Source organism: Lytechinus pictus, chromosome 11, assembly GCF_037042905.1.
Source record: "Lytechinus pictus isolate F3 Inbred chromosome 11, Lp3.0, whole genome shotgun sequence".
Taxonomy (NCBI): domain Eukaryota; kingdom Metazoa; phylum Echinodermata; class Echinoidea; order Temnopleuroida; family Toxopneustidae; genus Lytechinus; species Lytechinus pictus.
Genome location: NC_087255.1, coordinates 12024230 through 12046497, shown reverse-complemented (window position 1 = coordinate 12046497; position 22268 = coordinate 12024230).

Here is a 22268-nt window from a genome sequence, read left to right as displayed (position 1 = left end):
TCAGAATCTTTAGGTTGCTCATGTGCCTGCAGACAAATGCTTTCAACTATGAGGCCGTTCTCATTATGCTTTCTAAAACTAGTTTACTGGAAACCGATTCAGGAAACCACTTTGAAAGATCGCTTTGCTAGCGTTCCCACTTGATCACACGAAAGTGGTTTTCAAAATCACTTCACGTAAAGCGCTCTTGTTGCTATGGAAACGCTCTCAGTAGGTGATAGGTTTCGCGCGAAATTCGAAACCGCAGCATAGGCATTCTACACCTGTCATGTGGAGTAGCGCGCTCAAAATGTGCGAAGATCGCTTCCGAAGAACGGTTGTGTCCTCACTTACGCTAAAACCAGTTTAACGAGGCAAAGCGATCTTGAAAACTACATCGCGCGGTGGTTTTCCAAACTGGTTTGGAAGATCGCTTCCAAGACCGCTTCGACCGTTCTCACTACGTGTTAAACTAGTTTCCAGTAAACTAGTTTTAGCCTCTATGTAAAGCTGGATAAAATCTAAAATAGTTAAATGACCCAAACCAAGCCTTAGCCCTCTAATCAATGACAGGTAGCTTGTGTCTCGTTTATCATTCAATGCCTGTTGTTTTATCTATCAACAAGTCTGCAAATGTTAAGTATAATCCGTGGGAATTCTCAGAAATAACTATTTTTGTATCAGCACATTTGAGATACCGGCCCCCAGGTTTCAAACCTTACCAATTCTTGTAATTGTCCTTTTATTTTTATAAAATGTGACAAACACCCCCACTGTTTCATAAAGTCTTGTCCCATCACACACAAAGCGGGCGAGGATATTGAAGCAAACAAGAGACATAAGTGGATCTATTGTGTTTCCTAAAGTAATTTCATAGCATGTTTCCCCCGTAGGAGATCATCCGGGCTATAGGCATCCCGTGGGAGTTTATCTTGATGTATAGGGTAATGTGAGCATAGAAACGGGCTAAACGATTTCGAGAGAGGCAATGATAGACAGATAGAGAAAGAGAGGTAAACAAGATGTTTAGAGTAATTACAGTGGAATAAATTGAGGTTAATCAAGTTGTGCCAAGGATGGATCATACATACAAAGGTATAGTAGATGATACAAATGAAAAGACAATCGTGATCAGCAAAACTAAAAATGCGTATTTTTAATGTGAATTTAGAGAGGGAGGGGGAGAAAAATTGTAGAAAAGGCAGAAAAATTAATCAAAGACACAGAGAGAAAACAAAGAGAGATAGATAGAGTGAGAGACAGAGAAAGAGAAAAAACACACAGAGAAAAATGTAAAAGCTGTGTTTAACAAAGTGTGTATGGGAGGAAGAACTTGGGAGAGGTGAAGTAAAAGAAACAAGGGGCAGGACCAGTCAGGAATACAAATGGAGAGAGACAGAGATACAGGGGGAAGTAAGGGCCAGAAAGAGAGAATAGGAATGAGACAGAGGAGGAGGGGAAGAAAGAGAGAGAAAAGAGAGACAGAGAGCAGAGTTGAAATGAAATCTTGAGGAGAGAAGGCACGGGAGATAAAGGAGAAGTTGTGTAGGTGCCGGTTTACCCCATGAATAAAACAAAGACCCGTCTTAATAAACAGCGAGGGGATAGCATGATCTGGAGCGATAAACACCTGTGGAAAAGAACCAGTGATGTCTGATTGCATTACCGCACTGGATTTAATCAAAGATGTAAGGGCCACAGGAGCCGGGAATCGGAATCTCCCCCATGCAGTATCTCCGATGGTTGATGACTGACATGAAAGATGAAGATGATCACTGCATGTCATTATTTCTTAGAAACAGGTCCATGACTCATGACATTTCGCCATTGATTCAATGAACTCATTTGACGTGTCAATCATTGCCATTCTTCGCACAGTTTGATTCCTTCATCATACATCTTAAATTATATTTTTCCTAAGATTTCTAGGGTAGGATAACAAAATAATGTTCCGCTCTTAGGCTCTGAACAGATAATTAATAAACATTAAGTGACATGAAATCATTTTCTTAACTCTTTTCTTTCCATCATTTCCAGATAATTACAGCATGCTTCCATTGGATAGTTTCATGATCTTCTCTTTGATGTCATTTTACCCGTTGACTACTGAATTCTGTAATAACCCATTCACTTTATACAGGTGCCACCCGTATCCAGTAGGCAATGGGTTAATTACCTCTGATCACTCTCTGTCAGTAAACCTTGCATTCATACTTCATATCTGTCATCAAGAATTATATTTTATTCACTCATGTTTGACATTATTCAATGAATTCATTTATTTTTATTTATCATTACATGTTATGATATGAATGTATGAAATCAATTCTGTTTTTGATGAAAGCTAGATGTTGCTTTCATCCAACTGCCAAAAAAACAGAACAAGATTGTTCATAACATGGCATGCAATACACCAATTTTGTAGCGTATTACTAAGCAAAGAGACATGTTTACACAGACATCACCCAACATCAACGTCTTATGACGGCTGTGTGAACATGCTTGGTGTACCTCCAGGAAGTGGAAGCCAAGCATAGGGGGTGTCTTGAGGCCCCCATCAGCCCAAAGTCATCAATTAACCACGGCCTATTTTCACACCTGAGAGCCCGGTTTCGTCACAATGACACAAGGAATAGGCAATGATGATTGATGATCGGCTAAACCCAATGGGCAGACGAATTAGTCCAAACGCAAACACCTCATCCGCAGGTGTGTCGCTTCTGGTCCTGGCATCCAGGTAACACGCTCACTCCATTATTCAACAAACCTCCGTTACCAAGGGGGGATGCAAATCGCGAGCGGGAGAAGGGTGTTCGGTGGGAGCGTAGGAGACGGGGCATGATGGGAAGGTGGCGTTTCACTCAATAAAACATCAATTATAGTTAAGGAAAGACTGGAAGGCCATGAACCATCGGGTAGCTTCCCGTCCTGACAGGCCTTGTCCCCTCGACGGTAACAGGTGAGGTAAGACTGGTAGTAAGGAAGATGAAATAAGCCCAGCCTACCTGAGATGCTGTCCCGCTGTCGAAGGGCATACAACCAAAGAGCCGAAGGAAGTGACAATGATATTCCTCGCTCCACCCGAGGGTGAGACGATGCAGGTGTTATCTTATCTTTAAAAATCAGAAAGACATTTAACCTAACCTTTAATAATAAAGAACATACTACCTTCTGGCTTTGAACAGGTGATATAATGAAGCGGGGAAGGTGTTGCTATCATCTCACCTGGCTATTCTTTCTGGATCTCGATGAGAATCCACCATTTCACAATCAACTTTTGAACCTTTGATAAAAGACAGCATCCTTTACTTAACTACCTATCATGAAGACAATACATGGCAAAAAGGGTGGTTGTCAAAGTTGCCGAAGAATATTTGTGATTTTATTTTGATTATAATTCATGATTAGTAAATTGCATGTACATTGCTTAAATTATTTTTTTCAAGTATTGATAAAGTTTGGTGTTAAAACCACGCTGGTCTGTGTTAAGAGAAGACCACACCAGACACATCAATTACACCAGAGTTAAACACATGGTGCTAATTCAACACACATCAGTGCTCGTTCAACACCATCATGTGTAGTTATTTCAACAGTTGTGCAATGTTTTTAATATGCAGTACATGTCTTGAGAAGTGAAATAAATGAGTTTAGACTGCAGAGCAGGTTTTCTTTGTTTTTTATGTGAAAAGAAAGAGCGCCAACATGTAGAAAAAACTTTTTCAAGTCATGTTAGTTCAACACATTGGTGCCTGTTCAACACCATCCTGTGTAATTTCAACAATTGGTTTTGCAATGTTTTTTTTGTTTTTTTTACTACATACAGTACATGTCTTGAGAAGTGGAATAAATGGATTTGAACTGCAGAGCAGGTTTTCTTTTCTATGTGAAAAGGGTGAAAGCAAACATGTAAAGAAAACTTTCTCAAGTCACAGAGGTAGAGTAGGTGTGTTAGTTCTACCTAAAGGGTACATTTCTATGTCATTTTGATTTATCGTGTGCATCTTGGCGTAACACAGCATTACCAGTAAAACCAATATGTGGGACTTCATGAGAAGAACTACACCTTCATTGAAAGGGTCGATGACAATAAATTTTGGCCAAAGATGGTCTGGTCAAAAGAATGAAACACAATGCATTTGTTGAAAAACTTGTGAACCTATACAGGTGAATGGGGAGGGGGCCTAGCATGAAAAGGTTGGCAGTGACATTAAAGGTATTGTTTTAACTTTGTGAGCATCCGAATTAAAAAATTCTCAAACCAAGATGAAACATGTGTACAAGTGCATGTATTAGAACTAATAAACCCTGAAAACAACCATTATTGAGAATGAAAAGCTAAAACTACAAGGCAAACCCAGATTTTGTAAATAGGCGTCTTATAGACGCCTAAATAGTACACGTAAGTGTATGGGATGAAATTAAGATGGTGTTTTTGGTCACTTTATATTTCAATTTTTGAAGCACTAAATAATTATTTTCGAACGCAATTTTTTCTGGGCTTCATTTTTATAACATATCACAGACACAGGTGACAAGTGTGACCTTCTAGCTCATATTTTTTAAAAGTCAAACCAATGTTAACCAATCACTTTAATCCATGATAAGAAAATGGAGTGTTCCTTTGCCTTTCGAAGCCCAAAACTCATATTTTCTGCACATAATTGGTCTTCCTTGTTCACCTTTAGTGAACTTTGTCAAACACAATGCACAACTAAATTTAGTAACTAAAATTAGTACTAAAAGTTTTTGTATCATCTAATACAAAAGCTACTTGAAAATATGTGACCTACCATCCCAAAACCACCAATAAGTCGCCAGATAAGGTTCTCTGTGAATAGCAGTAATTTAGTCTCCAAACACCAAAAATTGAAAAAATAGCTTATCTGAAAGAGCAATTATTCTTCTTCATACTGTGAAAATTTGAAGTCATGAAGTTGAATAAAAGAAAAGATACAAGAGTTTCTTGGACACTATTTTTTTTCAGACTGATTGGAAGTTTCACTGAGATTTATGCACATCTCATGCTTGAGTGAACCCTAAACTTCAAACTTTGTTTCTTCCTTATTTTTTAAGGTCTTGCTGAATTTCCTCTGTATTCAATCAAGTACTTGTAATGGTTACTGTTGGTCAATTTTAACATATTATATATCATTTTAAAGCTTAGGACATGAATTTTCAAGCTCAATAAAAATCTCAATATTCCTTTTGGTCGACTAATTGTTGGTTTTGAGGTGGCAGGTCACATATAAAGGAAGAAGTCAACTTTACAGTAAAGTATAAGGAGCAGGACACACTGGGGCATGGGAGACAGCTTTATATTATAAAAATACAATTCAAGTTGCTTGGCAACTAAAGAATACAAGAATCTAGATAAGCTATATAAAATCAAGTTAATATTATACACACGAGTGGTAGAAGAGTGCCGTAAACAAATCAAAGTCATAGATTTTTAAAGAAAACTGAGCTCAGCTCAAATGAAAGACAAAGTTGACATTTTTGTCAGTGATACTTTGCCTCTGATTTTTTAGAGCTATGCTCTGTTTTCTTTTAAAATATATATATTACATATTATATATATAAAAGAGGCAAAGAGGTAATGCATTATACTAGTTCCAACAGAGTTTATTTCCAAGTCCAAATTTTTGACGTAAATCCCACGTCTTCTTCAGGGATACAATAAAGCTCACAGTGACAAGATATGGAAATAATAGATGCATTCATGATTATGGTAGTCATAGAAACATGCAGGTTAAAAAAGCATCACTATCTTAATGAAAGCATACTTGAGGCGCGCGCAGGTTGTAGATATCATTGCGTAAGTGAGGACATCATTGTTATGTCATAAACACTAGCTAATGACGCAACCACAATCATGAAAGTATATATATATATAGATAGGTAGCTAGATGGAAAGACACACAGAGAGAGAGAGGGGGGCATGTGAGAAACATACAGAGAAAAGAAAAGTTTTTGAACTTGATGAGTCAGACTTGTAAAGTAGGTTGCTGTACAAAGTCATCGATTCCTGCTATACATTCTCAGGCTACCTTACAGGTGACACAAGTAGAATTAATTCCAACCGAATGACTCATGCCCACATTTGTCAAAGAAACTAAGAACATCCATCCCTCTTCAAACTAAAAAGAGAGTTTTATTCACCTGTTATTGACTACTAACAAGTTCATCAAGGTTCACTCTTAATATTCACTTTGATGTAAAAACCATCACCTGTTAATACAGTATGGATAGGTTTGCTTAAGTTCACTTTCTGCAGAGGGGATAAATGATCACAATTAGATATCGACTCTGTCACCTGCGTGAAAGACAATGAATTATTTATCAAAATGGAACATTATCCTTCATTTTTCTGCTTCTTTTTCCATGTGGCTTTCTCACCTGTCGATGCTATATGGTATGTGTTGATTTAATCATGGACAGGGCACATGTTTGAAGATTACCAATAACTTTTTTTTTATAATGGACATTAGGTTGCTGAGATCTCTTTTCCTGGAGGCCGTTTCATAAAGCTGTTCGCAAGTTAAGAGCGACTTAAAGAACGACTGGTGATCCTTTCTTACGCGCTAAGCCATCGCCAATTACCACAAGAAAGGATCACCAGTCGTTCTTAAAGTTGCTCTTAACTTACGAACAGCTTTATGAAACACCCACCAGGTGTCAACTCAGTTTAGGGAACTTTCCTTCAGAGATAGATTGTAAAACAGTGAAAAAATTGAATAAAAGGTCAGATAAAGAATGGAATACAAGTTGAGATAAAGAGTGGATATAAAATATAAGATAAAGAATGTGATTATCATATTCAATCATTATTACCACTAAATCTAAAGAAACAAGCTGGTTTCTGAAAAGGGGAATACTTGCTAAGTCACACCTGAGAAAACTGATGACAAAAGGTCAAAACTTTAAAAGAAAATAATCTCCCATAACTAGAAATAGAAGAAATAAATAGAGGAGCAAAAAGAAAACATCTTACTTCTGCAATATTTCAACAATATTTACTTTTTTATGATTGGTTGATATCATTGTAAAGTATCCATCAACTAACCAAATCATTTCAAAAGAACTTTACATTCATCACCAGAGTTAATCTCGAGGGAGGATAAATGCCTGTTCACATGACCTGACTTGACCAATCAGCATCGAGACAGTACTTGCATTCTCCTACTAATTTTAAAATGATGCTGAATCTTAGTTTACATAGCCAAGACTGATTTGAACAAATCGAAATATTTTATATGATAAAGCCAGGAAGCTGAACGTCAAATGTTTCAGCTCCTTTTATAAATCAGTAGATAAAACAAAGTCAAAATAACAATAAGGAAAGAAGAGAAATTATAAATCAAAATTTAGTCAAATGCAAGACATAAAAGTTGGTATCTTCTATTCGTTTTCTGAAAGCTGGGTCGACCTTTGAAGTACACTAGAAACCTTTTTAGAGTCTGATGTGGATATGTATTTCCAACAAGTCCTAAGGACATGAGCTGTTAGTACATGTAGGTGCATTTTTAGAGTGTGGCTTTCATCATTATGTATTTTACTCGTCATTTCCCTCTTACCAAGGGTGGCTGACTCCAGGGGCCTGTGTTACAAAGAGTTGCGATTGATCGGATCAATCGCAACTATGGAAAGCCAGCAAAGTCAACATATAAAATGCATGTTTGTTAAAAAAAGATTCTAGATATGAATGTGTATCTATAAATTCATTGATTTCTTGACAATTTGGTGTGATCTCCTTTGTTTACAAAGCACATTTTGCAAATTTCCTGTAGAAAAAATTATGACACTGATGGATTTCCATAGAGTTACGATTGATTGGATCAATTGGAACTCTTTATAAGACGGGCCCCTGAATGACCCTCCCTCCTACTTCTATCTGTCTTCACCTCTTTCAGACCAACCTTTTGCGTTCTTTCTACATCAGAACTTCCAATGTAATCTTTGGAAATGAATATCCAACAAGTTCTAAAGGACATGAACTATCAGAAAAACAAGCACAGCTTTAGGAAGTTACTGATGACTAATTCAACCAAACATCCACGTATAGATCTAAATTCCATACTATCAATGAAAGCACCTGTACTGACCAATGGAAACGCACTTCCAAATCCCTCAAGTATCAAGAAAAAACTGTCTCCGTTCATCAAATCCATCTATTTTCTTTCTTTTAATCGGAAAGGCGATTCAGGTTCATGTATCGGTTAAGATGAGCAAATCTTTTTCTCTCTATCAATCAGTAAACTTGGCTCACTAATAAAGATTAGCGATGGGTCCATCTTTCTATCCTTAGGTGTATCGGAATGTATTCATGAGATTCTCTGGCTATGACTCACCAAACACCTGAGATAGGAAACAAGGTTTGATGTCCAGTATCCCTCAGGACATAACTAATGACCAATAAGAGAGACACATTGACAGGTCACATACTTACAAATAGGGGCTCTCTTGTGATAAACTACCTATTCCTTTCTTTTTTCCCCCTAAAACCTACCTAGCAGTATCGTATGGAGAAAAGTTTTTCTTCCATGCGATTACCCAAGAGAGAAAAGTTCTTGGCACGTTGAAACTATACTAAAGGTTCTATTCATGAATATTTGAGGAAGGTTACAAAGTAGTGACTCATTGTTTCCATTCATGATTTCCATGAATAGAAATCTATGTATGCGTTGAGAGTTGAAAGCCCAAGAAAATTATCAAACATTTCTTAAAGAAGAATGAGGACACTGAAATCAAAAAGAAATATGCTGGAAACAATCTTATCATAAATATTTAAATGGGGAATACTTTTTTCTCTATAGATATGACACCGAAACAGAAATCACACAGCAAGATTAATGCAAAGAAAACAGAAATTTACAACTCACAAAACTGCTATCAATGGAATCGACACCAAAATGTACCATTCTACAGAGAACCATTACTAGTAATCAATGCCACAGAAAATGCAGTTATACAATTTCTAAAATAATAATAATGATGATAATGATAATGATTTTGAATAAACTATATATTAATACATATATATGACTACTATGTCTCTTGTTTTTAGATAAAAACTACAAACGATGTTTAAAATGTTATACAGAACTGTTTTTATAAGAAACTTACAGTACTTGTTAGTTTGAACAATGAAGACAGTACTTGTTAGTTTGAACAACGAAGTTTAATCAAACACTACAAAATAAACTTTTTCAAATGGTTTAAACATCTAATGTAAGGTTTATTTATTTATTTATTTTTATTAATTCCTATAAATTGTAACGTCTTGTTTTTTTTTTCATTTTAAGCTGAACTAGGACAGTGCTACTCACAATACCCACAGGAGATATGCAATGAATCTTCAAGTTATTCTCAATATCTCCAAATAGCTACTTTCCGATTTCATTGTGGTAAGCTTTTCAAATTATACAGGACATTCACCTGGAAGTAGTGATCAGAGCCCCCTCAAAGACTGCTATCTAAAGATTTAGAAGCAGAAGGGCATTAATTGGTCAGAGCCCACTCAATGACTGCTATATCAAGATTTAGAAGGAAAGAGTTAACTAACCCCACTTAAAGACTGCTAAAATCTAAAAATTTGGATGCAAAAGGACATTAACCAATCAGAGCCCACTTAGACTCTGTTAGGTTAAAATTTAGAAGCAAAGGGTATTAGCTGATAACAGCCAACTCAAACACTGCTACATGTATCAAAGGTGTAGAAATAGAAGGGAAATAACTTATCAGGGCCAAATCAAACACTGCAATAAAAAAGAAGCAAAAGGGCATTTACTGATCAGAGCCCACTCAAAGACTGCTATCTAAAAATTTAGAAGCAAAGGGCATTAGCTGATCAGATCCCACACAAAGACTGCTAATAATTTAGAAGCAAAAAGGCATTAACTGATTAGAGCCCCCTGTAAGACTGCTACCTAAAGATTTAGAAGCAAAGGGCATTATTTGATCAGAATCCGCTCAAAGACTGCTATCTTACGACTGAGAAGCAGACGGCATTAAAGGGGAATCCAGCCTTGGCCATAAAATGTTGTGTTGGGAAGGAGAAAAATAAATTAAACAGAATGGCGAAAGTTTGAAAGAAATCGGACAAGCAATAAGAAAGTTATAGCTGCTTTAAAATTGAGATCACTAATAGTATGTCGATTTCAAATTGGCAACTGGGTAAGTAAATTATGACAAGGGGCAAGGACAACTTTCCTATAGGCCATGTACTTTATTATCAGGGATTTGTGGTTTTCTCCTAAGTACCCATTCCCCTGGGGCAGCAATCTAAATATAATCCAGGTAGTATATTGTTTTATGTCCTCATGAATGAAAAATATAATTTGAAATAAAACTTTTGGGAAAAATGACATTTTAGGCATAATATGTATTGGAGTACATGGAAGAGTAGTCCTTGCCTTACATCACTATGACATCCCATATGCGGCCAATTTGAAGTCTCCATGGGTATAGTGATTACCAATATTTACAACTTTTAAAAATTCATAACTTTCTTGTTGTTTGTCCAATATTGTTCAAACTTTCACGTATCAACTTGACTGATTTTTCTTTTTCTTATAAAAACAAGTTTTTATTTGGGTTGGATTCCCCTTTAACTTGTCATGGCCCACTCAGAGACTGCAAATGAGCATTTACTAATCAGTATCCACTAAAACACTGCGATCTAAAGATTAAGAAGCAAATGGCATTAGCTGACTAGAGCCTACTCAAAGCAAATTTCTGTGGTGCCAACCTTAAGAGAAGTAATTAGGTACCAAACTTAAGTGAACCACTGTGGTACTAAACCTAAGTGAACTGCTGTGGTAACAACATTAACTGAACTGATTTCAATAATAATATTGTACCAAGTATCAAGCGCAGTAGAGTACATGCAATTATTAGTAGCTACACTATACAAATGGAACATATTATTATCAACTGTTCAGGTATCAAACTTAAGTGAAGTGCAAAAACTTTACGTGAACTGCTGTGGTGCTAACCTAAATTGAACTGCTGTGGTACCAACCTTGAGTGAACTGCGGTGGTACCAATTTTAGTTGAACTGCTGCATTGCTAATGTTAAGTAAACTGCTGCATTGCCAGCCTTAAGTGAACTGGTGTGGTACTAAACTTAAGTGAACTGCTGTGGTGCACACCTTAAGTGAACTGCTGTGCTACCAAAGTTAGGTGAACTGCTGCGGTTCCAACCTTAAGTGAACTGCTGTGGTACCAAAGTTAGGTGAACTGGTGTGGTACCTAACTTAAGTGAACTCATGTGGCACCAACTTTAAGTGAACTGCTGCTTGCTAACCGTTAAGTGAACTGCTGTGCTACCAAAGTTAGGTGAACGGCTGCGGTTCCAACCTTAAGTAAACTGCAGTGGTGCACACCTTAGGTGAACAAAGCTACCAAACTAAGGAGCACTGTTGTGCTACCAAACTTAGGCAAACTGCTGTGGTGCCAAACTTAAGTGAACTTCTGTGGTACCAAATTTAAGTGATGACTAGACTTTAAAGATCCAGAGATTCCTCCTGTTAATGTTATTATTTACAAACCTTGTCTATTTCAAAGAGACTGAAATTTCTATCAAATAAAAAAAGAGCACTGGGTTGACAGAACCTAGTGATACACATTTTAAATAAAATCATTTCCTTATAGTAACTAGATAATGCAATTATGTTCCTGTTCAAAATCACAGTCCCCTCCTCTTCAAGAACACAAATTGAACCTACTGAAAAACAATGCATTAACATCCATTAGCTACCAAATATAAGCAATTATGGATATAAGCAGGTAACACAACGTTCATTTCAACCTGTTGCTACTGAATTTTGAAATTTCAATAAGCTATGAACAGAGATAACCCAATTCCAGTAGTTAATATTTTCAAAGCTTTATCTAGGCTTCTCTAAACAGTTGACAAGAGGAGAAAGAATTCACTAGAACAGCCCGAGGGAGCATTTCACAAAATAATTTGTGGCTGATTTTCACTGACAAAATTTACTCTAAGCCAATTAGATGCAAGAATTTTAGTAGCTCAAAACATTAACAGTCAGAGAGAATCACAAACTATTTGTATCATGAAATGCGACCCTGATTGCCTTTGTCAAGTGGCGTAAACTTTACTCACACTGTGGTATTCCCTCGGAGGAACCAAGTTGTTTTCATCAGGTTACAGCAGAACCAGTTTTCACCATCACCTTGGATGACTCATAGAACACCTTGTATCCGCGAGGGGTGTCCACTATCCCACTTTCTACCAAGAACTAATGACCAATAACATACATGCCGTGACAGGTAACGTCCCTCAAAGCGCTCCAGGTTTTGGAGGGGCGAAACAGTTTCCAAATTTTTGGAGGGCAATTTGACAGGATGGTAGCAGGTGATATAATACCTGTGCAGCCGTAGATTTCGCAAAGGAGCCAGCCAACAGGGTCATACTCTGGGAATGGTTAGGAAAAAAGGAGGGTCAACTGGTATTGACCATTTTATGTAACTGAATTTCACTCGAATAATTCAAAGATATTGGAAGAAGACATGTCGTGATGGAGTATCTGGATTGTAGCAATAGCTATCATTTAATTTTATATATCTTAACACCTTTTTGGGGTTAATCCGACATTTATAAAGCAGGTGCATGTACGATTCATCCTTTTGAAAATACAATGATATAGTGAAAATACAATCACATCAGGAAAACCAGATACCCCTGTTCCTTGTCATTCCTCTCTACATTAATAATAAAATTAGGCGACACCATCATTTAGAGAGCCTGCACATCTTTAAATTCAATGACATGGCTGGTCATTTCGTAATTTTGGCAGGTAACAGTTACTGTTTTGAATTATAAATATCATACTCAATGTGCCATTTTGATGAAGATGAAAATTTTGTTAGATATGACAGCTCTAGGTAAAGGTGAAGACAGAGAACTGAACACTTGATTATTTTTCTTCAAATTACAATTAACCTAGCACTTAGGCTATTGGTTCAAATATTCAATTTGATAAGCCGTGACTTTGCATTAACAATGAAACCTGTGATAGAAACCTAAAATGAAAGAAATATACTGATAAACTATAGACCATTTTTTTCATCAAAACGATATTTATGCAGGAAATCTATTATGCTTTGTATTTTTATTGTTTCCTATATTGGAGAATTAAAGGATTAATCATTCTAATACATTACTACAAAAAGCACTGAACACATGGGAGAGGGGTACTCTGATGTAATAGTACCATAATAATGAAATATAATCAATTACATTTTTTTTAAAGAAATAAATGCATCGATAATCTCAAGGACCATCTCACAAAATGTAATGTATCGGACAAAACATTTAAGGTTTCTGTGACTTGTCTTGATTTGACCAAGATACAAGATCATTTTGAAGAGTCAGCATTTTGGAAATTAATGCAGTATCATTTAAGGACCGTAAGTGCATTACAACGGCTGCTAATCATCGACTGTTATCCATACAAAGAAGGTCAAGTCACTTCGACGATGTCAACACGCACCAAAGAAAACACAGACCCTATCAATAGAAGGCACCGACTTGATCAAATTCACAAGAATATTTGATCCACTTAGATCAGGGCAATTGCCAGCCCCTGGCTGCTACAGCACAAGACTGGAATATACCACATGGCAAGGGAAAGTATAGAATATTATCAACTTGTCAGAGATATGATTATATAAAGGGAAGCGAGAGATGAATACAATAATTGAATGATATCGGAGTGTTGGGACACCTGTTTGCGTCTAGCCTTGGTTCAAGCCTCTTATGATTTATTGTTCACAGAAAAAAATAAATCAAGAGTCAGCAAGAAATTAAAGCTAAATCGAATTGTTAAATGAGTGTTAACCACAGCCAATCAAGGTTTATTTAAAATTTAAGGTGTAGTGCTGATATTACACAGTATAAACACTGTTTAACATTTAAAGTGTAGTGCTGATATTACACAGTATAAACACTGTTTAAAATCTAATGCAATGCTGTTTACTATATGAACCTTGCAGTAGTTGTTTTAACAGTTTAAACAACGATTATTTTATTGAGAATAAAATATGAACAAGTGGAATGCCTCCCGCAGTCTTCCCTGCATTATGCGATTCAATATAGCAGCAGTTCAGACTTTGAAAACAATTAAGGTAAATAATCATTCACAAAAAAACATTGTCGATATGATAGTAAAATACTAAGTTAATTGACCTTAATTGACCTTTGACCTCGATCATGCAACCTGAAACTTGTGGAAAATGATCAGTGATACCTGATTACCCTCAGGTCTAAGCTTTGTGAACTAGATTCATTTGGACATTGTTCTCACTACCTTCCTAAAACTAGTTTACTGGGAACCAGTATAGTGGAAATTAGTTTAACATCTAATGAGAACGATCGAAGCAATCCTGGAAGTGATCTTCTAAACAAGTTCATAAAACCAGCTTGCGATGTAGTTTTTAAGATCGCTTTGCCTCGTTAAACTGGTTCTAGAGTGAGGACACAACCGGTCTCCGGAAGCGATCTTCATACATTGTGAGCATGCTACTCCACACGCTGTGTGTAGAATGCCTAAGCTGTGTTTTTAAATCTTGCGCGAAACGTGTCACCCAACTGAGAGCGTTCCCATAGCAACAAGATCGCTTTACGTGAAGTGATTTTGAAAACCACTTTCGGGTGATCAAATGGGAATGCTAGCAAAGCGATCTTCCAAACTGGTTTCCAGTAAACTAGTTTTTAAAAATGTAATGAGAAATAGGGTCTTACTTTCTCACTTTTTATGACATTTCAAAAAACTTAACCCTGGTTAAGATTTCAATGTTGAAGATACTGCCGTTGCCAAGGGGCAAAGTCCAGTAGGTACAGAATTAACAGGCCATCATCTCCCAGCAAGAATCTACTAAAACTATGTATACTACAAACTTAAAACAGAACATAAAGTAATCTGACTGGGCATAGCCTTTCACCTACAGTTTAGGGGCAAAGCCCCATAGGCACATAATTCACAGGCCAAAAATCTACCAAAACACTCAAACTATGTATACTACAAACTTAAAACAGAACATATAATCTAAATGGGCATGGCCGTTCACCTACAGTTTAAGGGGCAAATAGTAGGCGGCAAGTAGTAAAAATTCCAAAAATTTTCTGTAGAATCTGATTTTTTGTGCTTATCCCCCTATTTTTAGGGTGCTGATTACGAATCTGCTTGTTGCCAAATTTATAAATGCCGTCTTCGACCGTTGCCATGGCAACGGATTAATTTATCAAAAATGGTATGTATTGCCCTGTAAATGGTAGATAAACATGATATAAATTAGCCAATAGATTGATTTCAGGGTTCCAATTAAATACAAATGAAATTAAAAATTACTTAAGATCATCAAATTGGTTCCAATTAGCCCGTTGCCATGGTAACGGCTTATTTTTTCCTCCAGAAAAGTAAAAATTTTGATTAAAAGTTGTAGAATCTGTTTTTTGTTTCATTTTCCCTGCCTGTAGGGTGTTAAACATAGGAGTGGTTTTTGCTTAATGTATAAATACACTCTCATTCCATTGCCATGGCAACCAAATAATACCTAATTTGGTGAAAAAAAGAAATAACATGGTAAAAAAAGACAATGGCGAGAAATACAATAAAAGCGACCCGGTAGGCACATAATTCACAGGCCACCATCTCCCAGCCAGCATCCACTAAAACTATGTAAACTACAAAAATATAAACTGACTGGGACTGGCCATTCACCTACAGTTTAAAGGCAAAAGCACATAATAGATAGGCCACCATCTCCCAGCCAGAATCTACTTAAAGTACTATGTATTATGTCAACTATTTAATAAACAAATACAAATCTGACTGGGCCTGGCCGTTCACCTACAGTTTAAGGGGCAAAGCAAACAAATACAAATCTGACTGGGCCTGGCCGTTCACCTACAGTTTAAGGGGCAAAGCCCGGTAGGCACATAATTCACAGGCCACCATCTCCCAGCCAGAATCTACTAAAACTATTATGCTTTTCACACTGCACTTTTTTTCCTTAACCCCAGGAAATTGGTGGGGCTAAGGGGGGGGGGGGTCTTAGCCCCACCAATTTCCCGGGGTTAAGCTTAGCCCACTTCGTTTTCACACTACGTTTTAGCAAAGTGGGCTAGCACGGTAAATAGTACGGTACTATCTGGCCCTGCAAAAAAGCAAGGTTAGCCGGCTTATTGTGGTGCTAGCACAATTGCGGTGCCAAGAGATGCAGTGTGAAACGAAACAGGGCTAAGCATAAGTGGGGCTAAGCATTAGCCAATCACAGAAGTCGAAATTGCACGATAATCGCGCTCTGTATGGTAAAATCATCAATATTTATGAGCTGTGTGATTGCCCGGGGTTAAGGCGTTAACCCCGGCTAAGCAAATAGTATAGGGTTAAGAAAGACAGTGTGAATCGAAAAAAGATAGTATGGGGTTAAGGATAGTCCGGGGTTAAGGATAGTATGGGGTTAAGGAAATGCAGTGTGAAAAGCATATATGTAAACTACAAACTTAAGAAACATAATCTAACTGGGCATGGCCGTTCACCTACAGTTTAAGGGGCAAAGCCCTGTAGGCACATAATTCAGAGGCCACAATCTCCCAGCAGGAATCTACTAAAAATATGTAAACTACAAACTTAGAACATATAATCTAACTGGGCATGGCCGTTCACCTTCAGTTTAAGGGGCAAAGCCCGATAGGCACATAATTCACAGGCCACCATCTCCCAGCCAGAATCCACTAAAACCTTGTAAACAACAAAAATATACTAATAAACCTTACTGGGCCTGGTCGTTCACCTACAGTTTAAGGGGCAAAGCCTGGTAGGCACATAATTCACAGGCCAAAGTGATACCTGAGGAGTGTTTCATCAACATTTTCATCCGACAAGTTGTCAGATCTGACATCTTTCTCTGATGTTGATTGGCTGAGAGGTACTGTTACTATCGTAACTGTCGGATAAAATGGGACTTGTCGGATAAAACGTCCGACAAGTCCTTTCATGAAACGCCCCCCAGATTACCCTAAGGTAGCGAAAATGTCATTATTTACATCCAATTTTGATGAAATTGTCAGCGTTATGCTAGTTTGATTTTTCTCTACTTACTCAAATCAACATTTTCTGGAGTGGACTTGACCTTAAAACATCAAAAATCTGACCAGGCCTGACCGTTCACCTACAGTTTAAGGGGCAAAGCCCGATAGGCACATAATTCACAGGCCACCATCTGCCAGCCAGAATCTACTAAAACTGTGTGTTGTGTCAACTATTTAATGAAATAAAAATAAAAATCTGACTGGGCCTGACCGTTCACCTACAGTTTAAGGGGCAAAGCCCGATAGGCACATAATTCACAGGCCACCATCTGCCAGCCAGAATCTACTAAAACTGTGTGTTGTGTCAACTATTTAATGAAATAAAAATAAAAATCTGACTGGGCCTGGTCGTTCACCTACAGTTTAAAGGGCAAAGCCTGGTAGGCACATAATACACAGGCCACCATCTCCCTACCAGAATTTACTAAATCTATGTTAACTACAAACTTAATACAGAACATAATCTAAATGGGCATGGCCGTTCGCCTACAGTTTAAGGGGCAAGCCAGGTAGGCACATAATTCACAGGCCACCATCTCCCAGCCAGAATCTACTAAAACTATATAAACTACATACTTAGGACACATAATCTAAATGGGCATGGCCGTTCACCTACAGTTTAAGGGGCAAAGCCCGGTAGGCACATAATTCACAGGCCACCATCTCCCAGCCAGAATCTACTAAAACTATGTAAACTACAAACTTAGGACACATAATCTAAATGGGCATGGCCGTTCACCTACAGTTTAAAGGGCAAAGCCCGGTAGGCACATAATTCACAGGCCACCATCTCCCAGCCAGAATCTACTAAAACTATGTAAACTACAAACTTAGGACACATAATCTAAATGGGCATGGCCGTTCACCTACAGTTTAAGGAGCAAAGCCCGGTAGGTACATAATTCACAGGCCACCTTCTCCAAGCCAGAATCTACTTGTAATGTAAACTAAATATTAAAAAAAAACTGACTGGGCCAAGCTCTTCATCCGCAGTTGAGGGGGCAAGGCCTGGGAGGCTCATAATTTCACAGGCCACTATTTTCCTGTGGAATGCCTCTGGCAGTCTCGTTAAGTCTAAAATAAAACCTAACCTAGGAAACTAAATAAACCCTATGCCTTCTGAGATATTAAGGCCTAGCAAATGTCGCAGGAGCAAATGTCGCAGGAGCAAATGTTGTGTCACCGCAGTCTCATCTGCATTTCATAATTCAATACAGCAGTAGTGCTGATTTTGAAATCAACTAGGATGAATAACATTAAAAAATACTAGATTCATCGACCCTAAAGGACCTTTGACATCGATCATGTGACCTAAGACTCTGGCAAGACTATCGGTAAACTTGTTTAACCTTATAATCAGGTTTCATTAGTTTAATACATAAACTTTCAACTTTACGATGGCATTAAAAAAAACTTAACCTTAGTTAAGATTTCAATGCCGATTTCCCTAACATGGTAAAAGGTCATTTATTACATTGTATAAGTTCATTGACCCTAAATGACCTTTTACCTTGGTCATGTGACCTGAAACTCTGGCAGGAATGTTAAGTAATACTTGATTACCCTTATGACCAAGTTTCAACTCTATACTTTCTAAGTAATGATGACATTTAAAAAACTTAGCCTTGGTTAAGATTTCAATAGCAGGCATGGAAAGTGAATTTTCTAGAAAAAAAATACTGATTATTTTTTTTGTAGAGTCTCAGCGAGGAAGAGCGACGTGACCACTGATAGTCAATGCTGAAGACGCCTCCGTTGCCGATGGAAAAGCAGCACTTATAATCGCTCTGCTATGCAGGCTGGACAAAAATAAAATTTTGTTGTTTAAGATTTTAAAAACTTAAATAAACTGTTACTACAGCTAGAGTAAGGTTGATATAGTAAACAACGTTGTAAAAAATCTAAGTGTTTTAAATGTGAACAGTGGCAATAGTTGAGTTCAAAGAGATGTAATAGAGACAGAAAATAAGGTGTTATACATATACCAGGGGGGAATGTGGAGCGTTGTGGCCCAGTGGATTAGTCTTCTGAGTTTGAAACAGACGGTCGTGGGTTCGAATCCCAGCCATGGCGTAATTTCCTTCAGCAAGAAATTTATCCGCATTATGCTGCATTCAACCCAGGTGAGGTGAATGGGTACCCGGCAGGATTAAATCCTGGAATGAACTGAGCGCTGAAAGGCAGCTCAAGCTTAAGCCAGGGTGATAATAATAATAATAAACACTGCACCTCGGAATAGATTATTTCTCGATAGATGGCGCTATATAAATGCCTATTATTACTATTATTATTATTATTGAAGAGAATTAAAGTAAGAAAGAGTGAGAGAAGGGGCAAGGGAGAGAGAATGACAGACAGAGCCAGGAGATGCAAACAGAGAGAAGATGAAAACAAATCTGAGGAAAGGAGGGAGCCAAGACGGAGAAAGACAAGGGGGCGCATCCCAAACAATTCTAGGGAAAGATCTTCACCCGAGGCTAAAATCATGACCAGCTTTACATACAAATGCCCTGGCTTAACATTCATGAGTTCTATCACAATCAGAAGCATTGATTGCTGCCCTCAATCTAGTTCAATGCACTCTTTATCATCAATAAATCAATCATTACACAATAAATTACTATTTTCTGTATGTTGAAAGTTAATTGTATTCAGAATTCATGACAATCTGATTTAGGAACAAAAATTCAGTTCCATATACCACAAATATTATCATTCTAATCTTTACAATGTCAAAAATATTATGCCGTTAAGATCAACACGGATTGGTACTATGAGGTCATGCTCTTAGGAGTTAAAACTACACAATGGAATTTGAACATGACACCAGATAGTGTTAAAATATCAAATAGGGTGTATTACATTAACACCAAATGGTGTTGAACACCAAAGTGTTAAAATATCAAACAAGGTGTATTACATTAATACCAATGGTTGTTGAACTAACAGGGTGTATTACACTAACACCAATTAGTGTTAGGATAACAAACAGGGTGTATTACACTAAAACCAATGGTTGTTGAACTAACACCAAATAGCGTTGGGATAATAAACAGGTTGTATTACACTGACACCAATGGTTGTTGAACACCAAATAGTGTTAGGATAACAAACAGGGTGTATTACACTAACACCAATGAGTGTTGAACTAACACCAATTAGTGTTAGGATAACAAACCGGTTCTATTACAATAACACCAATGTGTGTTGAACTAACACCAAATTGGTCTTAAGATAACAGGGTGTATTACAAAAACACCAATGGGTCTTGAACTAACACCATGATATTAACAATGGTGTAAATTGATTGGTGCCGTGATGTGTAAACACTGGTGGTGCAGTTTCAACACCAATTATTTTGAAGCACATAGTTACAGGTATGCAATATCTGAAAATAAATAATGCCATTGTTAAACCACTAACATGTATCAAATGATTTTGGAGTGTTTTCACATCTAATCTAGATTGAGAAGACAAAGTTTGCATTCTGTTTTATTATTATTATTTTGGCGTCACCTGTGCCTGGGAGGCGAAAAGCGAACTGAATCACTATGACCCGCAGGTCTCTCCTCCCGATATAACTGATTGGGGGAATGCAGGTGGACCACTACACCGGGGTTTCCCCCTACTCTTATACGAATAGTGCAGTGGGTTCTTAACGTGCAAAGGTGGTGACTCTCCTCTACACGGGGCCTCCATTTAACGTCCTATCCGAGGGACGGAGTGTTTTCCATTGTAACATAGCCTGCGTCTATGAAACATGGGAGAGACGTTTACACACAACGCACTGGCTTCAGTCATCCGCCCGGGGTGGACTCGAACCCACGATCTTTGGTTCGACGGGCAGACGCGTTACCGACTGAGCCAACACCGCTTTCCTCCCTCTATCTGCTTGGTTCTCTCTCCCTACATTTGTCTCATTGATTCTTTCTTCCTTCCTTCCTTCCTTTCTCTCTCTCTCTCTGTATCTTTCCTAGTTGTATACGGACTTGCTGAAAAACAGCCAAACAGCTGATAGCAGGTTTTTCATATCCTGTATTGAAATAAATAAAACCCAAAAAAGTTATAGGATGGATGTATGTATCACTCCAAAGATGTTATGGTTTTTTTTTAATGCCATTTCATTATGTAACAATCACCAAATTATGACAACACTGTCATTTATTATCTATTTATATCATATAACAATAGCAGGGCCCGCTAGGAGAACAGTTTTCAGAACCGAAGTGGACTTCCTGGGTAAATATACCTTTATTATTATTATTATTATTATTAAGTAAAAAAAATAAAAGCATAGAACTATATTTTTTAATGTCAACATTTCTGAAATGTCTATTCATGTGAATTTCATTTTGTTTTCAACTAAAGTGTGTGAGTGTGGGGTGGTGCAGAAATAACAGGTAAATATTGTTTTTCTTTACCAATAGCCAGAGCAGCTGCCCTTGGAATGCTGACTATCACTAATTCCAAATCAAAATGGATCTAACTTAAAGGACAAGTCCACCCCAGAAATATGTTGATTTGAATAAAAAGAGGCAAGTCAAACTAGCATAATGCTGAAAATTTGATCAAAATCTGATGTAAAATAAGAAAGTTATGACATTTTAAAGTTTCGCTTATTTTCACAAAAACATGATTATGCACAACTCAGTGACATGCAAATACAGTCGATGATGTCCCTCACTCACTATTTCTTTTGTTGTTTATTGTTTGAATTATACAATCTGATTTTTTTGCAGATTTGACAATAAGGACCAACTTGACTAAACCATATAGTATTAAACAATGCTAATTCCACATGTTCAGGGAGGAATTAATTGTTGTTTCGATTGAAAATGAGGAGAAATTTAGAATATTTCATATTTCCAATAATTAAATACAAAAGAAATAGTGAGTGGATGACGTCATCAGTTTCTCATTTGCATACCGACCAGGATGTGCATATAATTGTTTTGTGAAATTAAGTGAAACTTTAAAATGTCATAACTTTCTTATTTTACAGCTGATTTTGATGAAATTTTCAGTGTTATGCTTGCTGGATTTTTTTCTTTTTATTCAAATCAGCATTTTGTTTGGGTGGACTTGTCCTTTAAAGAAAAAAATACTGCCTTGCTCTCTCTCTCTCTCTCTCTCTCACACACAAACACACACACACTCTCTTTCTCTGTCT